Source organism: Malania oleifera, chromosome 5 (genome assembly GCF_029873635.1).
Source record: "Malania oleifera isolate guangnan ecotype guangnan chromosome 5, ASM2987363v1, whole genome shotgun sequence".
Classification (NCBI taxonomy): domain Eukaryota; kingdom Viridiplantae; phylum Streptophyta; class Magnoliopsida; order Santalales; family Ximeniaceae; genus Malania; species Malania oleifera.
Genome location: NC_080421.1, coordinates 17,382,120 through 17,398,646, shown reverse-complemented (window position 1 = coordinate 17,398,646; position 16,527 = coordinate 17,382,120). Strand labels below are relative to the sequence as shown.

At 34.6% G+C, this 16,527-nt stretch overlaps 2 long non-coding RNA genes across 2 annotated transcripts; both read right to left on the bottom strand.

The window, feature by feature from the left end:
• Window positions 1-3,955: 3,955 nt before the first annotated feature.
• Window positions 3,956-10,840, bottom strand: LOC131154871 (uncharacterized). Its single transcript, XR_009136683.1, has 3 exons — window positions 10,723-10,840; window positions 10,500-10,612; window positions 3,956-4,042 (listed from the first exon to the last, which is right to left on the bottom strand). It is a non-coding gene; the product is annotated as an uncharacterized LOC131154871 (long non-coding RNA).
• A 401-nt stretch (window positions 10,841-11,241) lies between these two features.
• Window positions 11,242-11,757, bottom strand: LOC131154870 (uncharacterized). The gene is made up of 3 exons (XR_009136682.1): window positions 11,697-11,757; window positions 11,419-11,520; window positions 11,242-11,292 (listed from the first exon to the last, which is right to left on the bottom strand). It is a non-coding gene; the product is annotated as an uncharacterized LOC131154870 (long non-coding RNA).
• Window positions 11,758-16,527: the final 4,770 nt, after the last annotated feature.

The following is a 16,527-nucleotide window of genomic DNA, read 5'->3' as shown; positions in this document are numbered from 1 at the left end:
GTGATTTGCTAAGCACTTACCTTTCTTTGGTTTGACTTGTAGCCAAAGAATAGGTCATCTTTGTAAATAGGCTTATCCCTTCTAATTTCCCTCGTGTTTGTACCATCACCATTCCTTTGCGCCATTCTTTGAATCCGAAGACATTGTCGATTGCAATAAGAAAGTCTTATCTAGTCCTAATGAAAGAAATAAGATATTAGAGACATAAAAAAGCTTTTGAAGATAATTGAAGCATGAAGATCAAACATATGGAAGACACGAAAAGAAGATTCAAGGAAAAAGACGACATTTGGTATCTCATCAAATCAAAAGTGATGGGGTTCAAAGTTGCATTTATTTGATCAAGCCAAAAAGGAGGTTGAAGATGACAACGACATCAACAAAAAAAGGATTTACACCGCCAAGGGCCTTGTGTATCGAAGATCAATGTTTTAAAAGGCGAAGGCGTAAGGCGAGGTGTTTTACCCTTCTTGAGGCGAGGCGTTTAACCCTTCTTGAGGGGAGGCGTAAGCCTCAAGGTGTTGAGGCATAAGCATTTTGGGACTGTATTTTTTTTAAATAATTAATAAATAAAATCAATTTATATATAGTAAAAAAATGAGAAAAAATTTAGAATAATGGAGAAAAAAATAAAAATATAATTTTTAAATATTATATAAGCCAATTTTAGATAACAAACACAAATAATACATGTTAAAAAATAAGCATGAGCCACATTACCAAAAGAATAGAAAAATCCAAATTAAAGCATCATCTAAAAGTATAGAAAAAGCCAAATTAAAGCATCATCCACTAATTTTTTAAGAATATAAAACTAAATGAACAAAGTTCAGAGGTAGATCAAATTGGATGGGTCCACGACTCATCGGAGAGAGACGAGAAGCTTGGAGGAATCATCAGAGATGGAGAAGGAGCTAGAAGAAAGCTACGGAAGCTTCGTCGACTCGTTGGAGAGGGAGAAGGAGCTTGAGGAAAGCTATGGAAGCTTTGTCGACTCGTTGGAGAAGATTGGAGGCCTTGCCAAGAGATCTAAAGCTTCGTTGAGAGAGGAGAAGATTGGAGGCATCGTCAAGAGGAATTGTCGATAGAGGAAAAGAATGGAGGCTTCGAAGAGAGAGCAGAGGCTATCGTCGAGGAGAAGACTCGCTGGAGGCCTCGTCGAGGCTTCGTTCAAAGAGCATAAGAGAATAAGCTTTGTGAGAGAGAGGGAGGAAAGGGTTTTAGATGCACTTGGGGTTCTGTCTTTTTTAATTTATATTTTACAGAAAGAAGCCCAAAAGGCGTACGCCTTGACATTTGAGGCATAAAAATGCGAGTTGTTACATCTGAGGCGTGCGCCTTCTCCCCTGAGGCATACACCATTTTGGAATTACGCATTTCCACCTGTGCCTTAGGGCATTTTAGGCCCAAATCGCCTTAAGACCTCAATAACGCCTTTTAAAACACTGTGGAAGATAAACAAAAGAGTTTAAGTCTTAGAGTTTTGTTCTCAAAATGATGACCTTTTGACAAGTAATAAAATTCAAGTTTTCACCTCAATATGTCTTCAAGTTCATTGTGACTTCATTATTATTTACGGGAGATTATCATGAAAAAAAGGGGGAAAAAAAGAAAGAAAAAGGAAAAAAAAAAAAAAAGATGTGATTATTTTCAAAAGAAAGATTTTATCAAACATTTGGAATTCTGAACTCGCTATGTTTACAAAGTGTTTAGCAAAGTCTGTGATGCCAAGAAATCAAATGCTGAAGATGTCTTGGGGAAGTATTTAAGAAGAATGGGGAGATACGAATTAGTTTAGACAGTTTTGAAATTTTCATAAAGGTGCTTGGCCAAATTAAATATTAAGTCATAAAGGAGAAATATATACATTCCTCGCATTGGAGTTTGGTCAAAAATGACATTTTAATCTTTTTTTAACACCTTAATTCAAAGATGTTAGTAAAAGAGGAGCAGCTGTAAATAGTCAATTTTTGACCAAAGTCACCAAACACATTCTATCCAAATTAAAATGCAAAAATTCAGGAAGAATGAAGAAAAAAAGCCAAACGTTGCACTGGGCAAGGCCAGTTGACCGGCCTTCCCTCTAAACTAGTTGTTGGCCTGAACCTGTAGGCAATAAATCAGCCAACAACAAATTCAAATTTTTGACATATTCTCGCATGATTGGCTAGAGATTTTGGACCAACCACGTGTCCCATTAATGTCACATGTCAACTTCCAACATAAGTAATTAATGATTGGTGGTTATTAGTAGTTATTTTCAAATTCGAATTTTTAAACTTGAATTGGAAAGCGGTTTTCCCTCCCTTCGTTAAATTTCTATAAAAAGGCCTTCTCGAGGAGACTTTATGTAGAGACCTGGGAAATAAAATAATAAAAAAAGAAGAAGAGAAAAATAGATTTTTGGCAAAGTGGGGAGAAAACCGGCGATCGTTTTCTAAAGGAGTCAGAAAATCGGCAATGGTTTTCAGTTTTAACCGCAGGAAGGTAAAGGTAAAATGGTAATTCTAGAGCCGGTTAATAGAAAATCGGCGACGGTTTTCTGGACAGTGCTGAAGAATATAAAAGAATCGAGAGCTTCATTTTTCATCAAATTAAATTCACTCTTTCTCTCCTTTCTCAACCCACGAAACCCATCCCCTTCTCTTTATAAATTCTACTCCGTTAAGCCTCGTTTCAACGATCAGGAACCACCACAGGGTTCTTGGGAAGATTCTCTACAACGTAGGGAGAGCAAAATTTCAGTTTGGGGTTTTGGGGCCCCATTCCAAAACTGAGGTAAGAGTGTTATTTGAGTATTTATGGGTTGTTTATATGAATTATGGAATGAATAGACTTAAAAATGTGAATATACATATGGTTTTGGAATTGAACTACGGAATTGGGAATTTGTGAAATGCAGGGTTATGGTGTCAATGCTGCAGGCAGGAGCTAGAGTTTCGGCGGGCATTTTTCAAAAAATAGGGTAAAGATAATAATGCTTGTCTGGTTTGATATTTTACAGATAAACAGGAATATGTGGATTTGTAGAGATATATGAATATTATAGTTATTCTGGAAAATTTAGTTGATGGATAGGAATATATTCATATGTGTGTAATTTCAGGGTTTGGAATTATGAATGCCGCAGAGGTGTGAGTTAGAAAATTAGTGAACGAGTTCAGGTGATCAGGTAAGGGGAAATACATGTTATGTCAGCTTTATTAGAAACTTTACCAGTAAAGTATAGAATTTGATCATGAGTATTAAAATATGATTTTTGAACATATCAGAGCTTGAAAATTATACAGTTTTACAGAGTATGTTTATAGAATTTTTATTTAGTTGAGTGGTATGAGAAATACTGAATTATTATAGAAAATTCATACAGAGTTTCAGAATCATGTTTATATAGTTTCTACAGAAATACGTTATATGGATTTACAGAAAGATGGTTATATAGTTTTTACAGAATTATGATGTATAGCTTATACAATTTTTATTTACAGAGCTACGGCTATACAGTGTTTTACAGAATTACAGTTTATATGGTCATACAGAATTATAATATACAGTATTTTACAGAATCATGTTTATACAGTATGTTATAGAATCATGATTACACAGTGTATTATAGACCATGATTATACAGTGTTTTTATAACCATGATTATACAAAATTATGTAGAACCATGATTATACAGAATTTTATAGAATCATGATATACAGAGCATAGAGCCATGACATACAGAATTACATAATTACAGAATATACATATATACAGTTGTTATAGTGTCATGGCTATACAGAAAATTACAGAATCATGATTAATACAGCTGATATAGAATCATGGTTAAACAGATAGATGTTATATAGAGATATTATTATATGGTATCAAACCCTGATGGAACAGAGCAGTATACAGAACAGTATATAGAGCACGGTACCGTTGCTATACAGAGTGCATCCATACGTCTCAGATAGAGTATGGTATTGCCGATTGTGCCCACAGGTAGAGTTGAGAGCTCCCTGGCGTCCGGACTAGGTGGAGCAGGTCTTTCATGCTATAGGCATTCAAATATGCATACAGTTAGGCTAGCACTGGAGGGCCAACCAGTGTTTAGCCCTGCCTACGAGCCACACAACCCTATCATGAGGGTTTAAATCATAACATACAGCCATCCAGGGAAGTTTTTAGAGTTATATATGTACTACAACATTCACAGAAAACAGATATTACTTATTATAGATAGAACTATGATTGAATAGATAACTCAGAAAATAATGTATGTTAAATGACACAGATGTGGATTGTTATACTTATGTTTTTACATGATATCCTATTTACAGTTTTAATTTAAGAGTATAATTTATGTACAAACTCATATGCCACACACTAGTAATAACATGCTTTCTTCTTATTGAGAGGTGTCTCACCCCCAACATTATAAATATTTCAGGTAACCCAAAGAGGCGATCAGGGCCGATTCAGAGGTAGAGGAGGTGACTAAGTCGGCATAGTTTTGGGGTGAGTCTTGGGCTGGATAGTAGAGCCCACAGTATTTTGGGATTTTTGGAAATGATGTATATGAGTGTATGTATATACAGGTGGGTCTATAGAACTCTGGTATTGTGTATTTTGGGTTATGTATTGGATGTAATGTTTTTCCCACTGCATAGGTAAAATACAGGGAATGCACAGGTTACCACGGCGCCTACTCTGGGCCGTGAAGATGATAGATGTTTACTTACAAGGTATCAGAGGTTATGTTTTATAGCTTGACAGATTTTAAAAAAAAAAAATGGATAGAAATTTTGGTTCGTTGCACTTTAGGATAGATATAAAAAGGGGCAAAGTGAGAATTTCAAAGAGGAATTCATGAGTTTTAAGAGGATCTTCATTCGAAGGAGAGAAAAAATAGAAATCACACTTCTCTTCTATTGCAGGAGACTTTGATGGTGTCATTCGAAGTGAGGGATCTTCCACTTGATCTACAGAAGGTTCTACTTTAAAAAAGGTCAATGGAAAACCCTTTACTTCATTCATTTCCATGCATATGAATGATTTTGACATGTAGAAGCATGTGTGCATTTCTTTGAATGTTATAATTCATATTTCATGATTTTGTCCAAATTGTATGTAGGGATCATAATACATGTTTCTTTCATGTTTGCCTTGGAAAGAGCATGATAGGATGTCAAAAATTGCATGTGTGCATTGAAGTTCTTTTTCAAGCGGTCGACTGACCACACCAAGTGGTCGACGAATTCCTTCTTTTGAAAATGTAGCCATTGGCTACAGGCAGTCTGCTGACCCCTGCTTGTGATCAACCGCTAATTCGCAAGAGTGTATATTTTGCATTCTCCCTTTGATTTCTTGGATAATTTCAAGTATGTTATTGTCTCTACACATGGTAGAGTACTTGTGATTGATGTTGGGGATCTTTTCTTCAAAGTTATCATGGTTTCTCTACAAAAAAGGAAAAATAAAAAAATTAGCTTTTTCATCAACAACCAATGGATTTGCATGAGTTTTCTTTAAAACATCAGTATTCTTGCAAATTTTTTTCAAGTCATTTGGGATTATACATCCATTAAGTGGTGTTTGGGTTTTCTCCAAATCTTTTCATCTCAAAGACACTAGCATTTTTTGCAAAATTTTTAATTTTACTTGGGGTCATAGACCTGTGAAGTGGTGTTTGTGTGTTCTCTATTATTTTCAAACTGGTAGTAAAGGTGGGTTTGTGGTTCACCTCCCAAAAATCTACACTTTTCAAATGGTTTTCATGGCTTTCCTTCAAAATAAATCAAATTTGTCTTTTAGGAAATTTACCCTTTTAATAGACCATTTATGATGTGGCAATTGAGTGGATTAAAAGACCTATTTTCTAGAGGATAAAGCAAGGATTTCAAGTTGTATTTTATGGTTTTCCTCCCCAAGAAACCAAAATCATGCAAATTCATGTTTGATATCTTTTTCAAAAAGAAAATTATTTTTTCGAACTACAAATGACTTGATTCCTCTTTTGAGGATATGTAAACAATCTACTTTGTAGATTCTACCATAACAAACAAAAAACTCAAATCCCCTTGCATTTTTCACTTGTTTGATATGCATGTATATTATATGTGTGCTCTTTCTATTGTGTGTTTTGTTTTTGATTTGGTTTCAAAGTAGTAGGATTTTCATAAATCCTATGAAAGCCTTTTCAAGGATTGGTTCTTTCAAAAATATCATTCAAATGAGATATACACACACACAAGGTAAGCATGGCAACCATTCAAAGGAATGGGTTTTTTAGGATGCTAACTCATTGAATTCTCAAGAATGGGGATTTGAAGTGTTACTTTCCCTATGCACAATTGTACTCTCAAACTCAATTTGTTCAAAAGGTTTTCCTTTATTTTGCCTTTTCAAAAATAAAATTAAGAGACAACTACAACAAAACCAAGCCTTAGTCCCACTAAGTGGGGTTGGCTATATGAATCCTTTTCCGCCAATTTATGCGATCATGGACCATTTCTTTTGATAGATTCAAAGACATTAAATCCTTACTCACTATCTCCTCCCAAGTTATTTTAGGTCTACCCCTACCCCTTCTACTGCCCCCCACAGTAACTAAGTCACTCTTCCTCACAGGTGCACTATAAGGCCTACGATGCAAGTGTCCATACCATCTGAGTCGTCCTTCCCTTATCTTATCTTCTATAGGAGCTACACCTAACTTACCACGAATATGTTCATTCCTTAATTTATCTTTTAATGTTATATCACTTATCCATCTAAGCATCCTCATCTCGGCAACTTTTACTTTTTGGATATTATATTTCTTCGTTGCCCAACTCCGTTTTCAAAATTTGCTAACGGTCACCAAATGTTGGCAACCCAAACGGGTCTTCAAAACCAGATGTCGACGAGACAAATTTAAGTTTGGGAACAAGTATGTGTTAGCACTAGGAGTCTTATGAACTGACTTGATATAAATGAGTGAGCACTAACTTGACCCAAAAATTTAATTTAATAAATCTTGTACTCATCCATATGCATAACACTCATTCTCTACTCAATTTTCTTATGTGGGACATGTAAAATTTCTATTCTAACAATATCTAGTATTAAGCACTCCCCTTTGAGAGAGAATTTTCTCCCTTTAGAACCCATCCCAATTCTCAAATAGTTCGTCAAGTGAACCTTGCCACCATGACTTAGATACCTCAAATTGCATTACTTAATCCTAACACCTATGTTTTGACCCTATTTTAATCCATCTACCCACTTCGATGACCCTTTTATCCTCGATCAAACACTTGTTCCTCTAACTATCAACATGTTAGGAGAATTAACTCTTCTCGCCTCAATTTGACATTGCCACTCGCCTAGAGTTTCAAACCAGCTCTAATATCACTTGTTAGCGCTAGGAGAGTCCTTATGAGCAAGTTTGATATACATAATGGAGCATAAATTTGACCCAAAAGTTTCAATCTATCTTGAGCCAAACCATATATGTAGGCCACCCATTCCCTACACAATTTTAAGTCCATGAAACATAGGTGATGCAGGGCAGCATCATTTATTTGTAGCCATGAGAAGATGTAAGAGAGGAGAAGGGAAGAAGAAGAGAGAAGACTGGTAATGATGAAAGACAGGGACAGAAAGTCAGAAATAAAGGGAGAGAAATGAAGAGAATTAAGAAGAAGAAGAAGAAGAAGAAGAAGAAGAAAACATAAAAAAAAAAAATTAAGACAGAAGAGGGGAGAATTTAAGAGAATAAAGGGATAAAATTAGAATTAGAGAGAGTATCAGAAATCAGAGAGAAAGAGAGTCATGGGAAATAATTAGAAATAAGAGGGGAAGATAAAAGAAGGAGAAGAGAAGCAGAGAAGAAGAGAGAGGGCAAAATGCTGCTGGGCAGCAAGGGATTAGGGACAGAGCAGGATAGTAGAACAGAGAAAGAAGGAAGAAGAATGATTAAAGGACAATGGGGGACTGAGAATGGAAGAAGAAGAAGAGACACGAGGAAAATCACACGTTCACTTCTTAAATTAAAATTCAATTACACCTGCATGGAATTCACACTATTTATCAGAAAGCTTCTAGAAGAAGAAGAAGAAGAAGAAGAGGATACAAGAGGAAAATCACACGTTCACTTCTTAATTCGACTTCAAATAACCCTACCCCTACGTAGCTTTAACACACATGAAATTACAAATATACTCCCAAAAAATTACAAGAAATTACAAACATACCCCTATAACGCACAAATATTACAATCAAGCCCCCAAATAGGCAAAACACATAATATCATATTAAACTAAAGACACATAATAAACTAATTAATTAAAGTATTAAGCACAACAACACTTGTCCAAATCTTCTCCATTAGTCTCCAACAAGAGCCAACCCATGGTCCAACTTCTTGTCATAGTTGAGAACTATTAGGAGTGGCAGAAACGGCCAAGGAGGCCAAGGTATATATGAAAAATGAATATTGGAAAAAAGGTTTCCCAGCTAAAATTATCCACTATATCAACATTAATGAATAACAAAAAGAGAAGTTTTATTAATTAGAATCATGAGTTTTAATAATTAGAATCATGAGTAAATATATCCCAGCCATCAATGTTACAGAAGAGTCAAAAATTACATACATCACTATAAGCACAATGAATTATTCAAAAAATATATATTGCTAAAAGATCAACTTTAAACCAATAATCCAACTTGAATAATATTTTTATAATTGTGTTCACGCTCCTTCATGGCATAAAACTTAAATGTGTAAATTTTTAAAAAAGAAATGCAACACAAACTTAGATTGATTTTTTTCTAAATCCACAAATTTAAATTCAAGGCTCAAAATTCACTCCCAAATACAACTTCAAAATATTTTACATGCAGAGCATAGAGTATGGTTCAAAAAGTCAATATTTGGAGTCTAGACTTCAAAAGTTAGATGTGAAATTAGGGGGAAAAAATGCAACACGAACTTATATTGATTTTTGTCCAAATTTATAAATTTAGATTCAAGGCTTGAAATTTGCTCCCAAATACAATTTCAGAATATTTTACATAAGAACATACTAGCATAGGAAATTTTCTCAAGAGCCAAATACATTCTAGGCTTGACACTTGGATGAGGTATGATGTGAGGTTGAGAAGGCAAGGCTGCAATAGAATAGAGCTTTGTTCTCTCAAGTTGAAGGGGGGAACTAAAAGAAATGGAAGGGTAAGAGGGAGGGGGGCTAGACCTGGTTGGGGTGGGGGGCAATGGGATCACACACTAAAGTAAAACTAAAATTTTTTCAAGAGCTTTTCATGTGTGTGTGTGTGTTGGGCGAGGGGAAAGAAGGGGGAGGGGGGGGGGGGAGCCAGGGCTTCGCATCCTCCACTGACTCTAGGGCAATGTACCTAAAAATATAAAAGTTACATTATTGTCAACAATATTTTATCCAATAAATAAATTTTGTATAATCCACACACACAAAAATTAGTGATGTGAACTTTTTTGATTTAATTAACAAAACGTTATAAATGATGTAGAACTTCATTCATGATTAAATTACCCTTTTTCTTTCCTAAGTTCGACATGGATTAAATAAGAAATAAAAAAGCAGCTAAGTCTCCTCATAAAAAAACTTAAAATGTCATTTAAGATATAATTTAAGAGTATTTTGGTCTAAAAATAACATATACTATTCCTACTTTTACGTATACTCATAAAGTATAAATTTAAGAACTATTATCATTGAAATGATTCGAGCTATTCGTTAAGTATATGTCCTTTCAATCTCTTCAAACTAAAGCATAACACAACTTTGACTCATGTAGGGTGGTGAGATGTGGTGTACTAAGCCAAGCCATCTCCATTTGTTTTCTCTGATCTTGTTCCCAATTTGCTAACACTCACTATCATCTCAATTAATCAATTCGTTTCAATTCTGTACCCACTTTCAATTATCCCATTTCAATACCTACCCATAAGTATAGTCCAAAAGACAACTAGTCAAATGTTGGCAATTTTATATTTAATTGCTTTCATACATTGTTTCATAGGAAGATAGTGTAAAGGTGCAAGACCACCGATGTGAATCAAGGAGAGCTTGGATTATACCTTGAGAACAGTTATGCCCATTTTTGGAACATAGAAAATGCTAGGAAAAGGAAAGGAAAGGAAAATATGAAAGAATCCATTTTATCATGTTTGGTTATGAGAAATAAGACAAAAAGTATATCAAATTAATGGACAAATTTTTTATTTTGCAAACAATTAACATTTTATTAACGAATTTTCATTTTTAGTAGTATTTGGTATAGACAGAAAATATGATGAAAAATGAGTTTCCTTGTCATTTTCCTTTCCTTTCCTTTTCTTTTCCCAACCTAAAACTTTGATCCAAATGGACCCTTAAAATTTACCAGTTTTTGCTTGTACTCAGATGGTCATGTAAGATTAACAAGATCCACAAATATCCACGAATACATATCACAGATACTGTCAGTAGAAGAAAAGCATTTCTCACCTGACAGGAAAAGAAGTCTGTGTCGAATCATTTAACCTCAGGCACTACTTTGAAATATTTCTGACGTCCTATAAAGCACCCAAAGAATGAGAAAATATATCCAGCTTCTACCCCTGTTGATGAAACAATGACAATATTGAAGTAAAAATGGTAAAGTGAACTATGTAACAGCAAGCGTCAACAAACAGAAAGCATCAACACTACTAATGACTACATTCCTAACCTTGACACTTTCTTCACAACATCGTCGCTAGCACGATAGCCTGTGAAAGACCCCCTTCCCAAGGCTTGCACCATGAGATTAAACACTGCCAAAGAAAGAGGCTGCTAGTCTGTAGGTTCTCTAGAACTGCAGAAAAAGTGAATCTAATCCGAAAATACTGAAAATACACTAAATGCATATACTACAGTAACCATTAGAACCAATTTTCCTTTTAAGTTGTCCTCAAACTGTGAAATGAAACCTGTTTTTAACTATAGGGACTGGCTACGCAAAGTCATGAATCTTTTTTTCTTCCTTTCTACTTCATGAGTTTTGTTTAATAGTAGGTCATCATGCCTTTTCCTACAGCATCATAAATTTAGATGACCATCCAAGAAGATAACCAAGTGATTAAATGCAGGTCAGAAGCCCTGTTAAGCAAAATATATATATGGGCTGTTTTTTTGCATGGATTTGCACACAGATACCATCGCACAGAAGAAAAAAGGAGGGAGGGGGTGGAGTGTTGGGGGTCCTCACACAAGTCCATCAATCTGTTCTGGTATCTGCCATTAAGTTACTGTCCTATCACTGTAAAAGAAACACAATAAAAATAAAAACAAGACACATAAATTTAGATGACAATCAACAAGAAGACCAAGTAAATAAATTCAGATCAAAAGCACAGTTAAGGAATATATAACAGCTGTTTATTACATGGATTTGCACACAAAAGGCCATTACACCGAAGAGGGGGGGTCCTTGCCCATGTCCATCAACCTGTTATGATGCCTGCCATTAAGATACCATGCTATTTCACTGCAAAACAAACACAATAAAAATAAAAACAAGACACACAAACAAAAAAAAATTAAAAAAAGAAAAGAAAAGAAAGAAGGTTTTGTTTTGGGGGCATTCTTTGGTTGGTACTGGATATGTTTGGGAGCTTACAGCAATGAGTAGAAACTAGAAACCAGGTAAATAATGTGACTTACAGGAAGCCCAACATTTAAACATATTCCAGGATCAATGAAAGTACTTCTGCTCGATCTCTACTCACTGTCTCCCTTATCTCCCCCCCAATCACCTCCCCCCCCCCCCCCCCCCCCCCCCGGGGGGGAGCAAATATGGACTCTGTCAAGTCCCATCTCATCTTTCTGAAATTACATTATCCACTTAGGTTTTTGTTACTTCATAAATTTTACTCACCATACAAATGATTATCCCAAATTTGTCACTGTGGCAGTTACTATCTTTCCCAAAGAAGTAAGCATTAAATATAGAAGCAGATCAGTAGGCAGTCACATTTAGTCCCCTCTATTACAATAGTTCTCTTCAACTTTCCCAGAGACAAACAACCTACAATCACATCAAAATGAATTCCGTTTCCAATTCAGTTCAGAATCACACTGAACATTTTCAAAAAGCTTCAGATCCCTTAAACTCCAAATATGGCAGCAGCTGCCTAAAACAGTCTACAGAGGTAAGAGAGAAGGTTGTTGGAGATAACCCCAATAAAACCCCAATAATCCAGTTCATATTCCCATATGGCATTCCTTTCATTCAGAAAGCAGCAAGTAGCAATTTGCTGCAAAAATCAATGAAAATTTGCATGAAGAGAATATGATTCTTAGTTTCATTTTCAGCAACACAAAGTGAGCACATAAGGAACCTCTCAATTCCCATCAACCAAGCTTATCAAGGGCAGATATCTTAGCAAGAATAATCAGTCATAAAAGCATGTTTGAAATGTTCACTTTGAACCAAATAAAAATTTTTCCATTGATCCAGTGGAGCTTTGACCTTCAAAAAGTTCCAAGCAAATTTAAGAGTGAATGCACCTGATGGATCAGCTCTCCATTAAATCTTATCCTCTGCATTAGCATCAGGGACAAGTTCAGAGTAGAAATCCTGAATAACAGGGAAAGAAGAATAAGCCTTGGCCATTTATTATCAGCAACCTTAGCTCCTTTCTGCAGGCCAAAGTCTTGAACGGTCACCATATTTTGAAATAATGACCCAATAGGATACCAATTATTAAAGAACAGAAAAGATTCATTCCATTTCCAAAAAATGCTCAATACAAGAAAATATTCGTCCTTAGCTTTTAAAATTTTCCTCCTTGTCCAAGACTGAGGAACATTTCCCACAAAATGCTCCAAGTCTGCCATTGCTGTTGTCAGCTGTCACTACTTTGTTCTATGTCATTTTCGGACAGTTGATGTCATCTGATTATACTAAGGATTTTTCCCAATTTTCTGTGGCAGTATCAGTCTAGATTGCCTCCAAGAATGATATCCAGAATTTGACTTTTGGAGGTGAAACTCTCTCACCCACCCCTGTTTACAATTACTCTTTTCTCCAATGTTTATGCCCCTGCATGCACGCGCCTGCATAGCTAAGTGATAATTTTTTGTATACAATTATTTCAAGTGGTTAATCCAAAATGGATTGCAAATTTCAATTCTCCCTTACATTGAAGCTCAAATATCTATAATATATTGATTTTTTTTATAAAAATCTATATCTATAATACGTTGACAATTAAAAGTTAGAACAGTTGTGTATTATAATACTTATAAAAGAGAGTTCAAACTGTTAGTCCAAGGTTTCATTAACCATGTTTCAATGATAACTAACTATTTTAATCTAATGGCTTTGTATTAAAAGATGTGATTATGCAGGTTTAAGCCATTTAGAGTTGAAGAATTGAGAGAAGATTTTGAATTCACTTGTTTAATTTGTATTCTATTCTCTCTATTGTATTGAGCATTACCATGTAAATCTCTAAGAATAAAAAGGACATGGAACTAATGGACTAAAACTGACAAAATATCATCAAAAGGAGACTATTCCAAGCTATTCAACCTGGGCAGTCGACCAATCCCTAGGGGCGGTCGAATGGTCCATCCAGTTTTGGTTACAATGGCCTATTTTTTCTTTAACGGCTAGTGTCAGGCCAACTAGCCTCTATTAATGGTCGAACGGCTTGACCTATAATAGACCCCAATGGACAGAAAATGACTAGTTTTTCCCTAAACTCTATATATACGCCCATTTAAGCCTAAGGAGCGTTAGTCAAGCATTCTAAACTGATTTATTAAGTGTCAAAACTCTTTCACTCTCAAAAATTATCCTTGCGCTCTAATTTTCTCATCCTTGAGAGAAACTCTAGAAAACTCAAAGTGTCATTTCTTTATTTATTCTTTGAGAGTTTTCTTTTGAGCTTAAAACTGTAAATCCTTCCTTGTGAGGAAAATCTCAAGTATATTTAAATCTTTCCTAAATTGGTGACCTTGCCTCCATGAAAACAAGGAGATTGTAAGTGGTGTCCTTGCCGCTGTTCAAGCAAGGAATATAGTAGAACCTCAAGGTGGTTGACCTTGAGAGAGTGGACATAGATTGGGCTGCTGAACCACTATAAAAGTGTTTGAATCCTCTTTTATCTACTCTCCTTTATTTAAATTGCTCTTTATTTGTGTGTTTGCTGGGTTTGTTTAGATTGCTTTAAATTTTGTGATCAAGCACATTATTTTTTATTAAACCCAATTCACCCCACTCTTGGGTTGCCTTTGGGCCAACAATTGGTATTAGAGCAAGGGCTCTATTTTTGTGGATTTAACCGTCTTAGAGGTAATCCATGGCAACCAACTCCCCTTCTCTTGGTTTTGAAAGGACTTCCACCACTAGAATACCATTTTTTTTATGGAAGCAATTATCCTTTTTGGAAAATTGACATGAAAAAGTATATTCGATCTACCGATTGTGAAATTTGGAATATTATTGAAATTGGATATACTCTTCCAACCATGGTGGAAAATGGTGACACAATATCTAAACCTAGAAAAATGTGGGACACCGATAAGAGGCGTTTGCATACCATGAATGCAAGGGGAACGCTCTTTTTATATAGTGTCTTAGACCATAGTGAATTTAATAAAATATCTATTTATGATATGGCGAAGGATATTTGACATGCTCTTGAAATGTTATAAGATTAAAGACATTATGAAATTGTACACTAGCTTGTTCATCAGTGTAACATGGCAATGGAGGCAAAAGAGAAGGAAGATGAGAGAATTAAAATCATTGCTTCATTGTCTTTGAAGTAAAATAAGAAACAAGAGACAAGAAAAATCAAGTTAAAAATGCTAGTGCAAGATGGGAGGACTAGTAACTCTAACACAGACTCCAATTTTGACAACGGAGAAACCAATATTTGCCTCATGACTATTGAGGACAAAGAAGAGGTTAGTGAACCAAATTTTGATGAAAAACCCTCATATGATGAATTATATGGTGCTTTAAATGAAATGCATGATGACTTAGAATGTATTGGTCTAAAGTACAATGAGCTCAAAAACAAGTTAAATCTTTTGGTAAATGAAAATGAGCTTTTGAAAAAGGAAAAAAAAAAAATGATTTAAAAGCTAAGGTAGCATCTAGTTCTACCACAAATAACTGAAAATTGGAAAATGAAAGTTGAAAATCTCAATCACACTCTTCTAAAAATTGCACAAGTAAACAAAAGTTTTAACGAAATTCTAACCAATCAAAATAGTGTTTTTGAGGAGCCCAATAAGAGGCATTACCCATTCAAAAGAAATTGAAGTGTTCCTATTAAATGGATATTGGTGCCAAAAGGGACAAATACAATTGCACATAATAATACTCTACAATTTGGAACATAATTTAATAGCTTTTCAAAATAAAAAACATTGGGTCTTTTTTCAAACTTTAGAACTTGTTGTTTTCAAAATATTTGATTTGCCCAAAGTTTCATTCTACAAAAGAGAACATTTTTTTAAAACTTGTGCTGTAAAATTGTGTATATGTGACATATTTTCTTGTATGATTTTTTGTGCATATCTAGTGCTAGCATTTGATTTTGAGATGAGATGCATCAATTTTTTATATCATGACCAAATATGAATGAATAGAACTTATGACATATCCAAAGCATGCTTGAATGAATATCATTGTCTTTATTGAGTTCACAAAATTCTATGACAATCATATTGAATTTGAATTCCCTAAAATTTTGACCATGATTAAGTCTCTAATGAGAATTGAACATATCTTTGTGAAAATTAAGCTCACGGAATACTTGACTCTTGTTGATATTATTTGAATATTGTGCTTATTGATGAATATCTTGCAAACTTGTGTTTAACAAACTCAAAAATGTCCTTTTAATTGAAGATGAATAATGGAAATTGAGCTTATTGCATATCTTTTTGCCTTTGAAAGTTTGAGCTTATTGAAAATCATGAAAACTTGTATTTGATGATGATTTTTGGGCATTGAAAATCATATTTAAATAATTGTCAGCCCACCGTTTCATTAAAATGAAATTTTCTGGAATTGATGACACTTGAATAAGTTCGATTAAATACTCTTTGAAAGTTTGTCATCTTATTGTCATGCTCTTTTGTTAAAAATTTGAAATTTGTGATAATTAAGATTTTTGAAAAGGGGGATAAAATTTTGATGACCCTCCAACAAAATGACCAAATAATTAATCTAAAAGCCCCAGTAACCATTAAGGATCATGCTTATAGCTACCTGCAAGTACTTTGTTTTGGAAAAAGGGGGAAGATCCCCTCCCAAACAAAACACCAACCCATCATAAATTTAAATACAACAAAAGAAGAATCCACATTCAACCAAAAAATTATAAAAGAAACATGTGTATAGCTATCTGCAAGTAAGATTCATAGGATTCCCTCAAGAAAAAACATACGCCTTCTATAAATCAATGTAATGAAAATACTATTAACATTCTAATATTAATACCTGCAGAAAGCTAAGTAGGATATCTAGGGT